Raw genomic sequence first — 16379 nt, 5'->3', positions numbered from 1 at the left:
TTGACTGTGGGTGTTACTAGCAATTGCTTTTGTTCATGTTGAACCATCACTCTAGTTGATGGCTGGATGCTGCTTAGGGCTAGGGACATGTTACTCCATTTCTATGGGACTATGGGGGGTAAGGTGGCACATCTTTACAAAATACACATTTGCAGAGACTGTGCTGATATTTGCTTAACATTTTGGTCCCATTTAGCATAGCGGTGTGCCCTATCTTTGAGACTACAGGCATAACAGTATTAACCACTGGTCAGATTCTTCTGGCATAAACATTTATAATTTCAGACGTCTTACCTTTCAAAGCCATACTGCCACTGCCAGACCTGCTGCGATATCACTGTGTAAAAGTCTGTAGGTGGGGATTTCATAATGTCACCATGTGGGGGCCTTTTCCAGACATTTCTCTATGTTTGTTTACAGCTGATCTGCTGAGTGAGGCTGGGGGTGGGTATGGGAACCCACTTTGGCATCCATGCATGCGACCTATGACCCCTCCCCAGTTATTTGGCTCACCACATATACTGCAGTGTATTTGTCAACTAGGTGGTATGGCATGGTGTGGGTAGGCCAGTATTGGGAATGCACTTCTTGCTGTTCCACAGAGCTGTCAGTTGTCTGATGCTATCCCAGTAAGCCATCCCATTTCCTTGCATGCTTGAATTAATACCATAGATATGCTATCAAAACATTACACTCCATTCATTTATTTTAAGGAGACTGACTTACCTTGTGCCTGAGGCTGTTGTGAGGATGGTGCTTGAGGGCAGACTATGTTGGATGCATGCAGCACACTGCCTATACATAGCAAGGTATAGGTAGTGTGATGTTTGGCATCCATTTTAGTGTGGGATTCAGAGAGAGACAGATCAGTCCCTTGGGCCCTACAGTGTCAGTATATGTGCTATGCATTGCTTCTTTGCCTAAGACAGGGCATACTGGGCACTCCTCCATCTGCCTACAGGGGCAGGCTCAGGATGCTCCTCCTCTGAGTCCCTCTGTGCCTGTGGAGACCTTGGCAATGGTGGGGGGCTGTGTGGCTCTTCCCCATTTTGTTCCTGCTGCAGCTGTTTCCGCAGGATCATATTGTGTAGCATGGCACATACTATGAACATGTGTGCACATGTGGCTGGAGAGCACTGCAAGGCTCCACAAGATATGTCAAGCAGCGGAACCATGACTTGAGCATCCCAAACACACGCTCTATAATGATCCTCGTTTGTCCATGTGCCTCATTATGGCGTTCTTGTGTTGGTGTGTGTGCATTTCTGATGGGTGTCATCAGCCACTGCTCCAGTGCGTAGCCAGTATCCCCCACCAAATGGCCAGATAGGATGTCCCCACTGGCAAATAATGAAATGTGGGAGATGTGATAGCTTCCAGGGCTGCCAGCACACACATTCATGATAATGCCCTGGGCATCACACACGACCTGGCAGTTGATGGAGTGGAACCCCTTGTGGTTTAGGTAGACCCTACCCTGGTCACCGTGTGGTGCTTTGATGTGGATGTGCATTGCAGTCTATGGCACCCAGTACCTCCAGGTATTCTGCTACACTGTGGAAGAGATGCATATTGCTGGTCCTCTCCTGACGGGTGCTGGGGAAGTAAATGTGCTCAGTGGCATATGGTCTCATGGCATTTAGGAATTGGTGGAGTATTCTGGATGCAGGTGCCTGTGAGACCCTCCCCATGATATCCCCAGTTGGTCTTTGGAAAGTACCTGTAGCTAGTATTCTTAAGGCTACACATACCTTGGTATCCACTGGGATGGGTTATGCTTTGTTGATTCTGGGTCTGAGGTGAGGCCAGCACCGCTCAACAAGTTGCTGAAGTATGTCCCTGTCTGCCCTGTAGCGCTCTACTATGTCCATATCATGTAGCCCCTGGTAGGTTACCCTGGGTCTAAACACTCTTCTCCTCCTCCTCGGTCTGAGTTGGTTGCCAGCCTTATCCTCCTCACCACCCTCAGTCTCTAGCACATACTGACAGATAAAAGCAACAGCACCCCCTAACATGTTTTGTTCGTTTTGTCAGTTTAAAATTCCCCCAAATATGTACACCAGTGGTGTAGAGTTTGTGGGAAAAAACAGACTGAAAGGTGTTTCCATCATTTTTTATTAGTGTGTTGGGCTACTGCCTGTGTAATTGGCTGATTCTGATACATTTCACCTGCTTGTTATGGCAGCAATCCTTGATTGCCTTCCTTCTGCTGTTTCCCCTTCCCATTTTCTCCCAGTTTAAGCCCTGATGCATGCCGCGCACACCCGGTGCTCAACTGTAAACATTTTTGCTATTTCTTGTGTGTTTTTTTTTTTAGGCTTGGTGTGTGCTGTGCACACACGTTTAGCTAAAGTAAACACTTTTAAGCAGAACTGGCTCTCCCTGGATGCAAACACACTCTGCATTTCATGGAATAAAACAATACAGCCTCAGACACACCCCCTTCCTTAGCTGTGCTTAGCTAAGGGCAACCATTGAGCCACTGAGCTCCAATGTGCTTACAGCAAGCATGACACACCTCCTTTTCATGTTAGTTGCTCCTCCTGTCTACACGGTGGTGTTAGAGCACATACATGGTTAGGTGCAGTCTGACACTTAGAAGAAATTTGTGATTTAGTATAAATCCCCTCATTTGCATACACCACTGCATACTCCATAGTTACCATACTTAGACTGGGCCTTTCCCCTTAGCAACCACTATTCCCTGGTATTGTTTTCATTCTGCATGCCATTGACTATAATGGCAAAATGCAGATTTCTGTGAAAATTGATCCCCCCCCACTTTTTTTTTTCTTTTCCGGCATGATCCCATTTGCACACTGCTGTCCTATGCTTAAATGGCCAAGATCGGCCAAAAAAGTTTTATTTTAAAAAAATTAAAACGATTTTTCATCCCAATAGCCATATATTTGGCCATTGGCATGCCTACTACATATAATATATGATTTATTTCGAGATGTCATGCCTCCATTTTCTAATTTGCAGAAATGTGTTCAGCTAGTAACCGAACACATTTCTGCTTCTTACACTATTCCTGCACAGACACCTGCCTGCTTGCTGAGTCACTAATTCACCTCATTTGCATGGCTTTCACCAGCAAATGAGGTAATTAGCATTAGGCAGTGGTGTCCATGTAGGAATAATGTAGGAGCACTCGTGTACATCCTGGGAGCCCTTTACTGAATCGCTTGGCAGCCATGTTCCATTCCTACACTCCGTGTAGGGTTTAATGAATCCCAGGGATTTTCTTTAACATACTTTCTTTTTTACAAACCCAATGTTGTCTTTCTACTTTCCAACTTTATTTTTTGATGCAATACCATTGACATCTGTATTTTTCTTATTCCAGGTATTATTTGAATAGATGAGTCTCAGTATTAGGGCTCTTGGCATTCCATAGTCAGTAATTATATTGGCACAGTCCTTTTCAATTCTGTCTCTTTCTTTTTTCTGTGGAAAAACACAGTGTTGTGACAAACACTGTGCAATGTTTTCTTTCATCTTTTTGTAAAACACTTTATGCAGTCTTAGTGAACATAACTCTGCTAAATATTGTTTAAGAGTATAATTTCTTAGGTAGTTTATGTTATTCTTTTGGTTTTAATTCAAGCTCTTGGGCTTCAGGCCAGTTGTTTTACAGTAAGAAGGTTTATGGTCTACACTATTGTAGCAGGAGAGGTAGCTTACATTCTTCGAAGTTGAGAATTTCTGGTTGAAGGCTTAGTGTGCCTGTTATTCTAAAAGTGTCTTAGTTCTGGTTTAAGTGCTTGGGCTTCAGGACATCTATTTTACATTAAGAAGGTTTGTGGTCTACACTCTTGTGGGAGAAGAAGGTAGTCTCTGCCTTTCTCAGCTGGGAGTTGCTGGATGAAGGCTTATTGCGCCTACTTATTTGAAATGTTTTTTTCTGAAATTGGTGCACTTTGTTTTTTGCTGAATCTATTTCTGTTTGTGCAACTTGAGCACTAAACCAGACCATCTTTTGTTGGAAAGGGTTCCCCCTCTATCCTAGTGGTAGGAGTGTGGAGTTAGAACTGATCTGACTGAAGTCTGCTGGAACAGGACTCAGTTTTTTAGCTTTTTTATTGGTTAATTTATTTAAAGTAATCTGCTCTCACTTGCTACATAAGCACCGTGTTTGCTTTGATTTACACTTGTTTGTGCATCATGCACTGTCATGCAGTGGGAGGTACCATTGGTGGTTATAGACACAAACAATTTTGCTGGCAAATTTTCCATTAGTATTGCTGCTCCATCAGTGAGTTCTTGTGATTGTCCCTCACTGACAGGTGATACATTCAGCAAAACTCCTGAGGTACCAATACAGAGCCTACCCATTAGCCCTTTGTATTTGTGCCCTCTTCTCCTTTCTTGCACTTTCCCTGGACATTCCTGTCCTCTCCCTATTTTCTGACCACATCAACTTACCTAGCATTTTGGATGGACAATTTCCCAAAGTTTTTCCAGCCAGCCTGGTCAACATGGGCATCCTGAAGCAATGCAGCAATTGTCTCATGTACACTAATAACCTACTTCTTCTAGTCCACACAGATTCATTATGTGAGAGATGCATCTGTATCAAAAACCTGGAATCCAGGCTCTCTCACTCACCAGTAAGTTCATCTGATACTAAGCAGGTTTTCAGCATGCACAGCTCATCTCCTGCACATACTAAACCAACAACACATAAACCTAAATATGCGGAGGTACTTATAAGAAGCTTACTTAAACACCAGAGACCTGCCAAACACAAACACAAGCATGCTTCACATAATACATCCTCTGCAGAACATATTACATATATCACACACCAGTGTCTCTCCAGTCAATCCTCTAAGGCATAACACAAAAACAAACATCTTAGTAATAGGTGACTCAATTGTGAGACACACAGATGCCTCTCTCACCAGGTTGGATAAGGAAAAGGTCATGGTCAGCTGTCAGTCAGGTGCCAGGATCCACCATATCACACACACACACACTCAAGTCTCTCAACAACAGGTACTGTTATGACTCAGTTATAGTCCATGTTGGTGTGAACGACATGAAATGTACCCCACTGGACTATATGAAGAGAGACATGACTGAGCTCTATGATTGTGTGTCTCAGGCAGGTATGTCCCTAGCATTAAACAGGATTTTACCTTTGCCTAGGATGATACCTCAATACAAACAAAAAAATGATGGACTTCAACAATTGGGTTAGTTTCTGGTGTCATTCAAAGGGGTTCCAGTATCTGTTACCTTGAGATGACATGGCTGATGGACCTCAATGCTTTGCCAGAGATGGTCCTCATCTGTCACCCATGGGATTTCAGTTACTGGCTAAGGTTCTTTTCATCCCCATATTAGCTTGTTTAGGCAATGTAACGAACAAAATTTCTGATGTAAAAATACCCTCTAAAAACAACCTCAAGGTTTTGTTGCTAAATGCTAGGAATCTAAACCAGAAACTGCCCTCCCCTCAAAGCAGTCCTCACCCTGGAAGATGCTGACATTTGTGCAGTCACTGAAACCTGGTTTAAGGCTATAGTGAGCACCCCAGCTATACCAGATTATATTTCCTCCCACACGCTCAGACCACAAACTGAATTTGTGAGAACTAAATGAGATGGTGTAGCAATATTCATTAAAGATAAATACACTTCTAGATTAGCCAAACAACATGATTCCCTTGAATTACGTCTGCTGAAACTGACTGTAGGTAAGACACCTCATCAGGTCACTGCCAGCTATAGGACACCCTCCATGAATCAGGACATCCACTCAGCCTACTTGGATCTGTTTGAGTCAATCAAGATACAACCAAACACCCTGGTTTTGGGTGACTAATTACCCATCTATAGACTGGTAAATTATATGTGTTCTAACTCACTTGCCCAAAGGTTTTTGGACTTCATTTACTTCAAGGCCCTGAGACTGCTGGGTGACACACCCACAACGGATTGAGATACCTGGTGCTCACCAGCATGGGGGACCACTGCACCACCCCTAGTGTGTGGTCATCCCTGGTGAGATCTGTCCACAAATTAGACAAAATCTTCTCTTAGCAATAACTAGACAAAAAAAAACTTTTCCAAGGCCAACTACAACTTATGTGATGGCATAAATAGCTTCATAGCCCCTCCCCCACTGGTGGAACAGATACCTATGCTGAGTTATACACCAATGCTTTATATAAGCACCTGTATAATTGCACTGACTCTGCCATACCTGATAGAAGCAAAGCAAGATCTTCAAGACAAAACAAACCTGCCTGGTGGACAACTGCCATTAGTAGGCTATATAACAGGAAAAGAAATGGCTGTCTAAGAGTAGGAAGAAACAGTCTCAAAACTGGAAACACTACATCCTCAACTTAAACAAGCAAACAAGATTCCCACTGAAGTCCTCTAAAGCTAACTTTGAATCCAAATTAGCTTCCCTAACTAAGGATAACCACAAGGCGTTCTTTAGTTATATCTGTAACCTCAAAGGTAAGGCCCAGATTTGTGCTGAACTCGTAGTTAATGGTATTACATATATAGAACCAATGGCTATAACAAACCAGCTGGCTGACAAGTTCAGTGAAAACTTTACTCCCCTGTCCTCGCCACATATACCCCGAAGCATCCCTTACACCTGTCCCCCCACTTAGTATCTCTGAGGAACAGGTCTTAAATGTTCTCTACAAGTCCAAAAACACAGCCTCTATGGGACCAGACAGCATCCCTGGCTGTGTTCTACATGGGTTAAAACAGGAATTAGCATTATTTATTTATTTTATTTATTTATTTAACATTTGTTAACCAGGAATGTCTGACTTGCAACGAGACAATTTTCAGCGGAGGCCTGGGGAGAAACACTTCAGATGCATGTCTTTGTAATGTGTTGAGGAAACAGGAGTACCCGGAGGAAACCCACATGAACACAGGGAGGACATACAGACTCTGCACAAAAGGCACCCCAGCCAATAATTGAACCAGAGAACCTCTTGCTGTGAGGCAACAACGCTACCACTGTGCCATCTGTAACATTACTATTGGGCATTCTTTTCAATCACAGCCTAAGCACTGGCTTCATCCCAGCAGAATGGAAAACAACTACCATCATCCCTTTGCACAAAGGGGGTGCATCAACAGACCCTGGGAACTATAGACCCATTAGCCTGGCCAGCCTTATCTGCAAGGCCATAGAATGAATCGTCATGGACCCAGACAGTTCCAATAGTAATAGTAGCAATGGGTCTTTTTAAAAAAGAATCTATAACTGTATTTAGATATAGTACCAATCCATGTAACCCCATGAAACTCCTTGTGTTCTGACTGAAGAGTGCTCTCAAACAAACTGGAAATATAATCGCTGATAAGTATAATTCTTGTCACTTTAACTTTTCAGAGTTCTGCATTGTCTTAATTTTTGCCTGACTGAATTATTTTCTATATTTGCTGACTGAATTATTTTATATATTTGCTGGCATTGTTTTTTTTTGCTTCTGATCTCTTCTGAAACAGGTTCCCCCTTTTTTCCTGTGGTGGTGTTAAAGTTTATAAAACTGGTCTAACGGCTTTTTTTTATCTGATTGCTTCAAGGCTTGCTGATTTAAAATAGTTCCCGTTTGTAAATTCTTGCATGCACTGTTAGAAACTCCCTGTGTTCTGACTGAAGAGTGATCTCAAACAATCTGGAAATATAATCGTTGATAAGTATAATTATTGTCACTTTAACTTTTCAGAGTTCTGCATTGTCTTAATTTTTGCCTGACTGAATTATTTTCTATATTTGCTGACTGAATTATTTTATATATTTGCTGGCATTGTTTTTTTTTGTTTCTGATCTCTTCTGAAACAAGTTCCCCCTTTTTTCCTGTGGTGGTGTTAAAGTTTATAAAACTGGTCTAATAGCTTTTTTTTATCTGATTGCTTCAAGGCTTGCTGATTTAAAATAGTCCCCGTTTGTAAATTCTTGCATGCACTGTTAGAAACTCCCTGTGTTCTGACTGAAGTGTGATCTCAAACAATCTGGAAATATAATCGTTGATAAGTATAATTCTTGTCACTTTAACTTTTCAGAGTTCTGCATTGTCTTAATTTTTTCCTGACTGAATTATTTTATATATTTGCTGTCATTGTCTTTTAGGTTCATAGGTTCATAGGTTCATACTAGGCTATCTGCCCGAGGGCATTTACAAGCCTAGCCCATAGTTTTGTGGCTTACGCCACCCCTTTAGTATGGGGAACTATACCCATTATTTTGCTGTGCCTCTGTCGAGCAGTGACACTGAGGTAATCCCTGGGGTATATCTGCGATCTCCCATCCATTGGTCAAGATTTCTCTTGAACAAGGCCAGCGAGGTGCTCTGCCTCACATATACCGGGATTTTATTCCACAGCATAGGGAGTCTTTGGGTGATGAATCTATCCTCCAGCACGTCCTATTAATAGCCGTGTCAGGTTTAAGTCTCCGCCCTTGTGGCTCTGACGGATCTAGATTTTTGAGGTGAAGCATATTCATCAAATCTGGGTTTGACATGGCCTTGTATGTTAGGCAAAGGTCACCTCTGAGCAAGCGTGCGACTTAATAGAGCTGGAGTTCTTTCAGTTGGGCAGCATAGGACAGATGTTTGAGACCCTTTATCCTTTTGGTGAGGAACTTTTGTGGCCTCTCCAGCTGCTGCAAGTGTCGGGTCAGATACATTCGAATGGGGCATTGTACTCAATCATTGGTCTGATGAGTGATGAGTATAGGGAGACTATGACCTCCCTTGATCTAGATGAGAATCCCTTCATGATAAGGTGGGCAATGTAGAAGGTCTTCCTAACTACTTTAGCTACATGGGTGTCGAATGACAGACTTCTATCAACCTGGGTCCCCAGGTCCCTGATAACTTCTTCTGTGCTCAGTGGATTGCCACCTATTTGGTAGCTAGGGGTAACCTTGTTTTTCCGAAGGGTATGACTATGCATTTTTTGGCATTTAACTTTAGGCCATGGCTCTGGCACCAGTTATCCGTTTCTGTGAGACCCTTCTGAAGGATATCTGTGTCAGATGTGTTTTCTACTATGGCCCAGTTTGCAGTCATCTGCAAACTTTGTCAGCCATAACCCTCCTGTGTTTGCTTGTACTGGAAAAGTAGATGCCAAACAAGAGTGGGCCCAGGACTGAGCCCTGTAGTACACCACTTGTGACAGGCTTTGAGTCTGACATGGCGCCAGCAACTCTGACCCTGTGGGTTCTGTCACTCAGCCAGTTTGCAACCCATCTTGTGATGTATGGGTTAACATTTAAGCTGATGAGTTTTCAAGGATACCCGAGTGGGGTATTGTATCGAAGGCCTTCGCCAGATCGAGGTAGGCTGTATGGACTGCCTTTCCCTCATCAATGGCTTTGGTGACTGTTTTGAAAAAGTCAACCAAGTTTAGAAGGCATGATCTGCCTTTGACAAAGCCAAACTGGGATGGATCCAAAGTCTGCAAATTCCCTATGTCTTTATTTATGAGGTCCATTATGATCCTCTCCATGGCTTTGCAGATAAGGCTTGTCAAGCTAATGGGCGGGTAATTTCGAGGGTCGGTGGAGGCACCGGCTTTGTGGAGTGGGACCACAGTTGCAGTCGCCACTCCTGGTGCGTATCCAGAGGTAAGACTATGATTAAACAGCTGTCCTAGCTGTGGGTTTAATTCCTCGTTGAGTTCGTGGAGCACACAGTCGGGGACACCATCAGGTCCCATGGATGCTGTGTTTTTTGCTTTGGAGAGAGCAGTTCTCACTTGGGTGGTGGAGATGTTTGGGGGGCTGCAATCACTTGGTATAGATATCTCTCCTTTTGGGGAGGGAGAAGTTTGCACTGAACCTGTCAGCCAGTATGTTGGCAATGTCTGTAGGATCAGTAATCTTCACATCATTTTGAACTAGTTCTGAGCATATCTGGGAGTTTCCTCCCAGGTTTCTAACATAGCTAAAGAAGGCCTTATGATTGTCTTTTGAGTCTTTAGCTATTTTTCTCTCAAAATTTGCTTTGGATGATTTTATGAGAGCTCTTAGTTTTTACTTATAGTGATCAAGGGTGTCTTACCTTTTAAGGATTTTGCTCTATCTTGTAGTAGCTTCCTCCTTTTGTTGTAGAGTTTGTTTATGGCTGGGGTCCACCAGACTGGACGCTTGCCTTTGGTACAAAGAGTCTTTCTTTTGCTTGGGATTGCCTTATCCATGCAGTCCTGCAGGTGCTGGTAGAAGGCATTTGTAAGTGATTCAGCGGCTTGAGTACTGTTTTCCGGCTCGGGGCCTTAAAGGAGACCACACTAGTCTTTAGAAGTGTGAAGTCGGCTTTCGAGAAGTTCTTTACTGTGGTCTTTTTATTTCAGGTGGGGGTGGGATGAGGACCTCCAGCGAGATTAGTTTGTGATCTGATCTCACCAGTGAGGGGTATACTTCCGGTTTTGAACATTGTGCTCCCATGTTCGTGATGATGAGATCAAGTATGTTTTCTCCTCTTGTGGGGATGGTGACTAGTTGTTCCATGGCATTTGAGTTTATGAATTCCAGGAACTTTTGGGCTAGGGTGTTTGGGCTTGAGTAGTGTTCCCAGTCTATATTAGGGTAATTGAAGTCACCTAGTATGATGGTGTTTGGTGATACATTTATCCCCTCTAGTGTTTTCAGGAAGGACATGTGAGGTTCCTGAGTTTGTGAGGGTGGCCTGTAACATGCTACAATTTGCAGAGCAGTCTTGCCTATGGTTAATTGCACCTGGATGGTCTCCGATGCATCGTGCTTTGCCACCAGTCTTGAGGTGTGGGTGTCCTTGATGAATATGGATACCCCCTCCTTTCTTGGTATTGTCCGGATTTTGGGGGAACGCATGATAAGAGGTAAAACCTGATAGTGCTGGGGTGCTCTCAGGAGCCTTGAACCAGGTTTCTGTCACTGCACAGACATCGATGTTCTCCATACTGAGAAGGGCCTTGAGTGCGTGCATTTTGAGATTTAGACTTCTGGCATTGAGCAGCATTACCCTTAGTTTTTCCTTTTTGTGTTCTAGGGTGGTAGGTTTAGAATTTGAGCCTTGCCTAAAAGGCACTATGGGGTGGCAAGAGCCTTTGCCAATATCCGGAATCCCAGGGTGACAGGTGCAAGCCGTCCCTTGCAGCGTGGCTTGTCCAGCATGTCATCCCAGGCAGACAGACATTGGATCCCCTTTGAATGACACCAGAGTTTAAGCCAATTGTTAAAGCTGATCATCTTATCTCTGTATTGTGGCATCATTCTTGGTGAAGGTAGGATACTGCTCAAGGTCAGGGTCATACCTGCCTGGGCTACATAATCAGAGAGCTCCTCAATGTCTCTTTCATGTAGTCCAAGGAGGTACGTCTCAGGTCGTTTACACCAGCGTGGACAATGACTGAGTCGTATTTGTACCTGCTGTTGAGAGACCTTGCGTTATGTGGCGGATTCTAGCCGACAGGCAGCTTACTGTGACCTTCTCCTTACTCAGTCTGGTGAGCGGGATGTCAGTGTGTCTGACTATGGAGTCACCAATGACTAGTGTGTCTGGCATTGTGTTTGGCCTTAAGGGCTGTGACTGTTTGACACTCTGACTGTGAGGTCTATGTGTTGCAGGTGTTGTGTTCTGAGGTGGTGGTTGTTTGGGTGTCTGCTTTGGTGGCCTGCTGTTTTGGTAGATTTTTGAACAGAGCCGCCGAGTATGTCTTTGTGTGTTTATGTGTATAATTTGAGGTTGTGATGGTACTATGTGAGACTGGGTCTATAGTGTGTGTGGTAACCTTCTCCTCCTGACTGGTCTTGCCAGTCCTATGTTGAGAGAGCTCAGCCTCCAGTTTGGCCATATAGTTGCATCTCGCATGTATTTGTGTTTTGTGGGAGGAGGAGAGGGTTGTCTGTGTACATGAGGCAATTGTAACATTGCCTCAATATTCCCAGGTTCACCAGCTGAGCAGGAGAGAGGACACTAGCAACTGATCCCTCGACATGCTAGAAGGACTAGACAAAAACTTTAAAAGAGATTCCGGGGACGTGGGTGACCGAAATGGGGTTTGCCTTTTGGGGTGCTATCTATAAAAGTGCCGTAGCAAGGTAATAAGTAGTGTAGGAGCAAGTGCTAGGTTTAACAGATAGAGAAAAGTCTACTTGGAGTCAAGTAGAGATGATCTTTTAGGTATTAGAGAAAGTGCTAGTAACAGGGATGCTTAAAGGTAAGATTGAAAAGTATGCACTCTGCAGTGTGCACTAGAAGTTAGATGTGAAAGTAGGAAACAGGAGTTTTACCTGTTTAAAAAGTTAAGGTTTAGTGGAGAGTTACTATTTTTAAAACAGCAAGATGGACTGAAAGGGGTGGTTACTTTTGTATTTTGGTACTATGAAATACTGTAGGATGGCCAATAAATTTAAATAAATTGAAGCGGTGGCATTTCAAAACTGATGGGTTTGTCATTACTCACATAAGCCAGTGAAAGTACAGAGAAATGACATATATGGTCAGATTAACATAAGAGGGGCCCAACTAGAAAGACAGTGGTATTTAACAAGACAACTTAAATGGGTGGGAGGGAGGGAAAGATTCGGCCTGACTCAGAACAGAGAGCTGTGGTCTTTTGAAGTTTTAATATGCTGTTAAAACAGAATGCAAGCAAAACACAAGGTAAAGAAAACAAACTACAGTATTCAAAATATAGAAAGGCAATACAGAAATACAAAAAATAACAGCAAACTAACCTTTCCTTCACAGCAAAGTGTAGCAGAGTCTGGATGAGCCTTTCTGGTAAAGCTCTGAAATGTTTTGATCTCTTCTAAAGAATGTTTCTGATCTCTTCTAAAACTGTTTTTCTCCGTCATACCCACCCATTCCTGTGGTGTTTGTTATAGTTGGTGACTTTGCAGTTGCCCGTCCCTACTGTAAATTTGATCTGGGGCACTCTTCCCAGTCTAGTGTTCATTTTACCTAATACAGAGAGAACATTTGAGAAGGCCAACTCACTTAGGTTCTTAACCTTGGATTATCTTCTTCCCTTCTTCCTCCCCTTGCATTTTACTAACAAAAGAAAATCTCCTTGTGTTCTGACTGAGTGTGCTTCTCAGCTGATAAGTATATCTTTTGGCACTTCTTAACTGTTCAGAATTGAATGAAACAACAAATTGATTTAGTTCAGAATACATTTCAAATAAATTAATTAATTTATTTAAACTGTATTTGCTTCAGTACTGCTGCACACTCAAGTGTGCTAGCTTGCACTGCACTTGAATCATTTTTAGTGCTGTTTTAGTTGCTTTCTGAAAAAAAAAATCAAAGCTTGTCTCCTGTCTTTCCTGTAATTAGTCTAGTCCAGATACAGATTTACCACAAGAGGAGTGGCTTTTGGCCCATAAATTGTAGTTTATTGGCCATTTGGACAGTTTTTCCATCTCTTTCAAATTTCTGGTTTAAAAGCCCACATTTGCACTTGTTTCCCATCTTTCCTGTAACTAGTCTAGTCCAGACACAGATTTGCTGTATCCAGGACTGTTGGTATGCTTCTGAGCCTCCCAAGCCCCCTAGCTTATCAGTGGGAGTGATAAGCACTAGGTAACCTATCCACTACAAGAGGAGTGGTTTCTGGCCCAGAAATTGTAGTTATTGGCCTTTGGGCAATTTTTCCATCTGTTTGAACTTTCCTGTAACTAGTCTAGTCCAGGTACAGATATGTTGCATCCAGGACGGTTTATAAGCTTCTAAGCCTTTCTGTGTTGGAGGGAAGCCTTCTAGCATATCAGTGGGAGTGGCAAGCACTAGGTAGCCTACCTACCATAAGAGGAGTGGTTTCTGGCCCAGACATTGTAGCTTATTGGCCGTTTGGGCAATTTTTTCCATCTCTTTCAACTTTCTGGTTTAAAAGTCCACATCTGTGCTTGTTTCCCACCTTTCCTGTAACTAATCTAGTCCAGATACAGATTTTCTGTATCCAGGACTGTCTATAGCTTCTGAGCAGTGCCAAAGTCTGCTCTTCAATTTTTGCATTAGAAATGCTAGTTCTCTCCTCTCCTGCACTTTTACTACCTTATTAGTTTAGCACTTTACCAGACTTCTTGTAGCAATTATTGTAGCACACAGAAGTGCTACCAGCACTAAACACTCTACAAGGAAACATCTCCAGTATTTATTAATGCCCACCCCTCCAGGCATGTCTAAAGGTCAGTTCCCAGTGCTTTCTCCTATTAACCTGGTGAACTTGGGCATCAGAGGCAATATAACAACTGCCTCATGTACAGTGACAATCCTCTGCTCTTACCTCCCAACACTCAGACTTGTGAGAGATGCGCTAATATATCCAAACTGGAAGCCACACACTCTCCAGCCAAGACCAGAATAGCTGGTCAAGAGGAGAAGGTCAACACTTGCACCAAACCACATGGAACACATAGCCCTCCAGAATACACACCAGTACTGCCTTCACATAAAAACACAAACCACACACCCACCTTCATGGAGGCTCTCAATACAAATCTGCCCAAACCACAGAGACCTACAAAGCAGAAATGCACTTGAGCACCACAACACAACACCTATCATGAGACACATATCTCTCCTAAACAGTGTGCCACTCAACCAAAGGCCCTAAGGCAAAACAGCATGCCCAACACACTAGTCATAGGTGACTCGATAGTGAGACACACTGATGTCCCACTCACTAGGTGGAAAAAGGAGAAAGTAACAGTCAGCTGCTTGTCAGGTGCTAGGATCCCCCACATAACGCACACACTCAGGTCCTTCAACAACAGGTTCAGATATGACTCTGACATTGTACATGTGGCTGTGAATGACCCGAGATGTACCTCCCTGGACTACTTGAAAAAGACACATGGAGGAGCTCTTGGATTGTGTAGCCCAGGCAGGTATAACCCTAGCCCTGAGCAGCATCCTACCATCACCCAGAATGATACCACAGTACAAGCAGAAAATTATTGATTTCAATAATTGGCTAAGTTTCTGGTGTCATTCTTAGGGGATCCAGTATCTGTCTGCCTGTGATGACATGATTGACAGACCTCGATGCTTTGCCAGAGATGGCTTGCATCTGTCACCCCTGGGCTTATGGATACTGGCCAAGGATCTTGCCACCCCTATAGTGCCTTTTTTAGATGGTGTTCCAAAGACCAAATTACTACCATAGCAGCTACAAACAAATGCAATCTGAGAGTCATGTTGCTCAATGCTAGAAGTTGAAATCTCAAAATGCACTCGCTCAAGCACTCCTTAAAATGGAGAACATCGACATTTGTGCTGTAACAGAGACCTGGTTTATGGCAACAGTAAGCACCCCTGCACTATCAGGCTATAACTCATTCCACACCTTTCGGCCCCAGAACTTGGACTGAAGCTACACAGGTTTCCATATTCATAAAAGAAGTGCACACCTACTTAACGCCGAATGTATGATAAGAGACCTTGGGACCCAGGTGGACAGTAGTCTCTCCTTTGATAATCACATCACCACAGTAGTCAGGAAATCCTTCTATGTGGCACACCTCATCACAAAAGGGTTCTCACCCAGGAAAAAAAGAGGTAACTGTTCCCCTCTACTCGGCACTCATTAGATCCATTACAGAGTACAATGCCGCTTTTGGAATGTACCTCACAAGACATCTGCAGCAGCTGGAAAGCCCACAGAAGTACCTTAGAAAGAGGATTACTGGCCTTAAACAGATGCCCTATACTGTTTCAAAAAACTCCAGCTTTACTCTGTAGCATATCACCTACTCTGAGGAGATCTCTACCTAACATATAAAGCTATGTTAAACCCAGAACTGTTGGACATGCTACACCTAAAGTAATCTCAATCCCCTCTGGGCTACATGCTCTAGGAACCTACACCTTGTCATCACAATAAACAGGACATGCTGGAGGGATCAATTCCTGTCCCAGAGACTTCCTATACTCTGGAACAAGCTACCCATCTATATCAAGCAAAGTTCCTCATTAGCACTCTTCAAGAAAAACCTTGATGAGTGGATGGGAAATAGGAAATACACCCCGGGGATCACTTCTGTGGCTCTGCTCAATAGGGGCACAGGAAATTAACTTTCTTGGGTGGCATAAACCAGGGAACCTTGTTGGCTAGGCTTATTTAGTCCCTTGGGCTGATATCCTAGTGCCTACCTACATATGAACCTACAAACCTCCAGACTGGTAACCAAACATATCTGAGATACTTCAGGTGCAGCCAGCATTGGGTAAGACAGCGATTCAGGTTGTAGCCTGCTACAGGTCCCCGACCATGTCCTAAGACACACACTTCACATTCTTAAGCATCCTGGAGAATATTAAGATCCAACCTAAAACTCTCATAGTGAGTGAATTCAACTACCCCTCCATTAACTTGGAAAACTACTCATGTACCAATACACTT

At 43.3% G+C, this 16379-nt stretch overlaps 1 protein-coding gene across 1 annotated transcript in view; it reads right to left on the bottom strand.

Moving 5' to 3' along the window:
* ANO3 (anoctamin 3) overlaps positions 1-16379 on the bottom strand; it is a 3574693-nt gene that overhangs the window by 1924937 nt on the left and 1633377 nt on the right. The window lies entirely within an intron of this gene.

The sequence above is a fragment of the Protopterus annectens genome, chromosome 17.part0 (assembly GCF_019279795.1).
Source record: "Protopterus annectens isolate FY-2018-M chromosome 17.part0, PAN1.0, whole genome shotgun sequence".
Lineage (NCBI taxonomy): Eukaryota > Metazoa > Chordata > Ceratodontiformes > Protopteridae > Protopterus > Protopterus annectens.
Note: the sequence above shows the minus strand (reverse complement) of the source record. Positions and strands in the feature narration are given on the sequence as shown.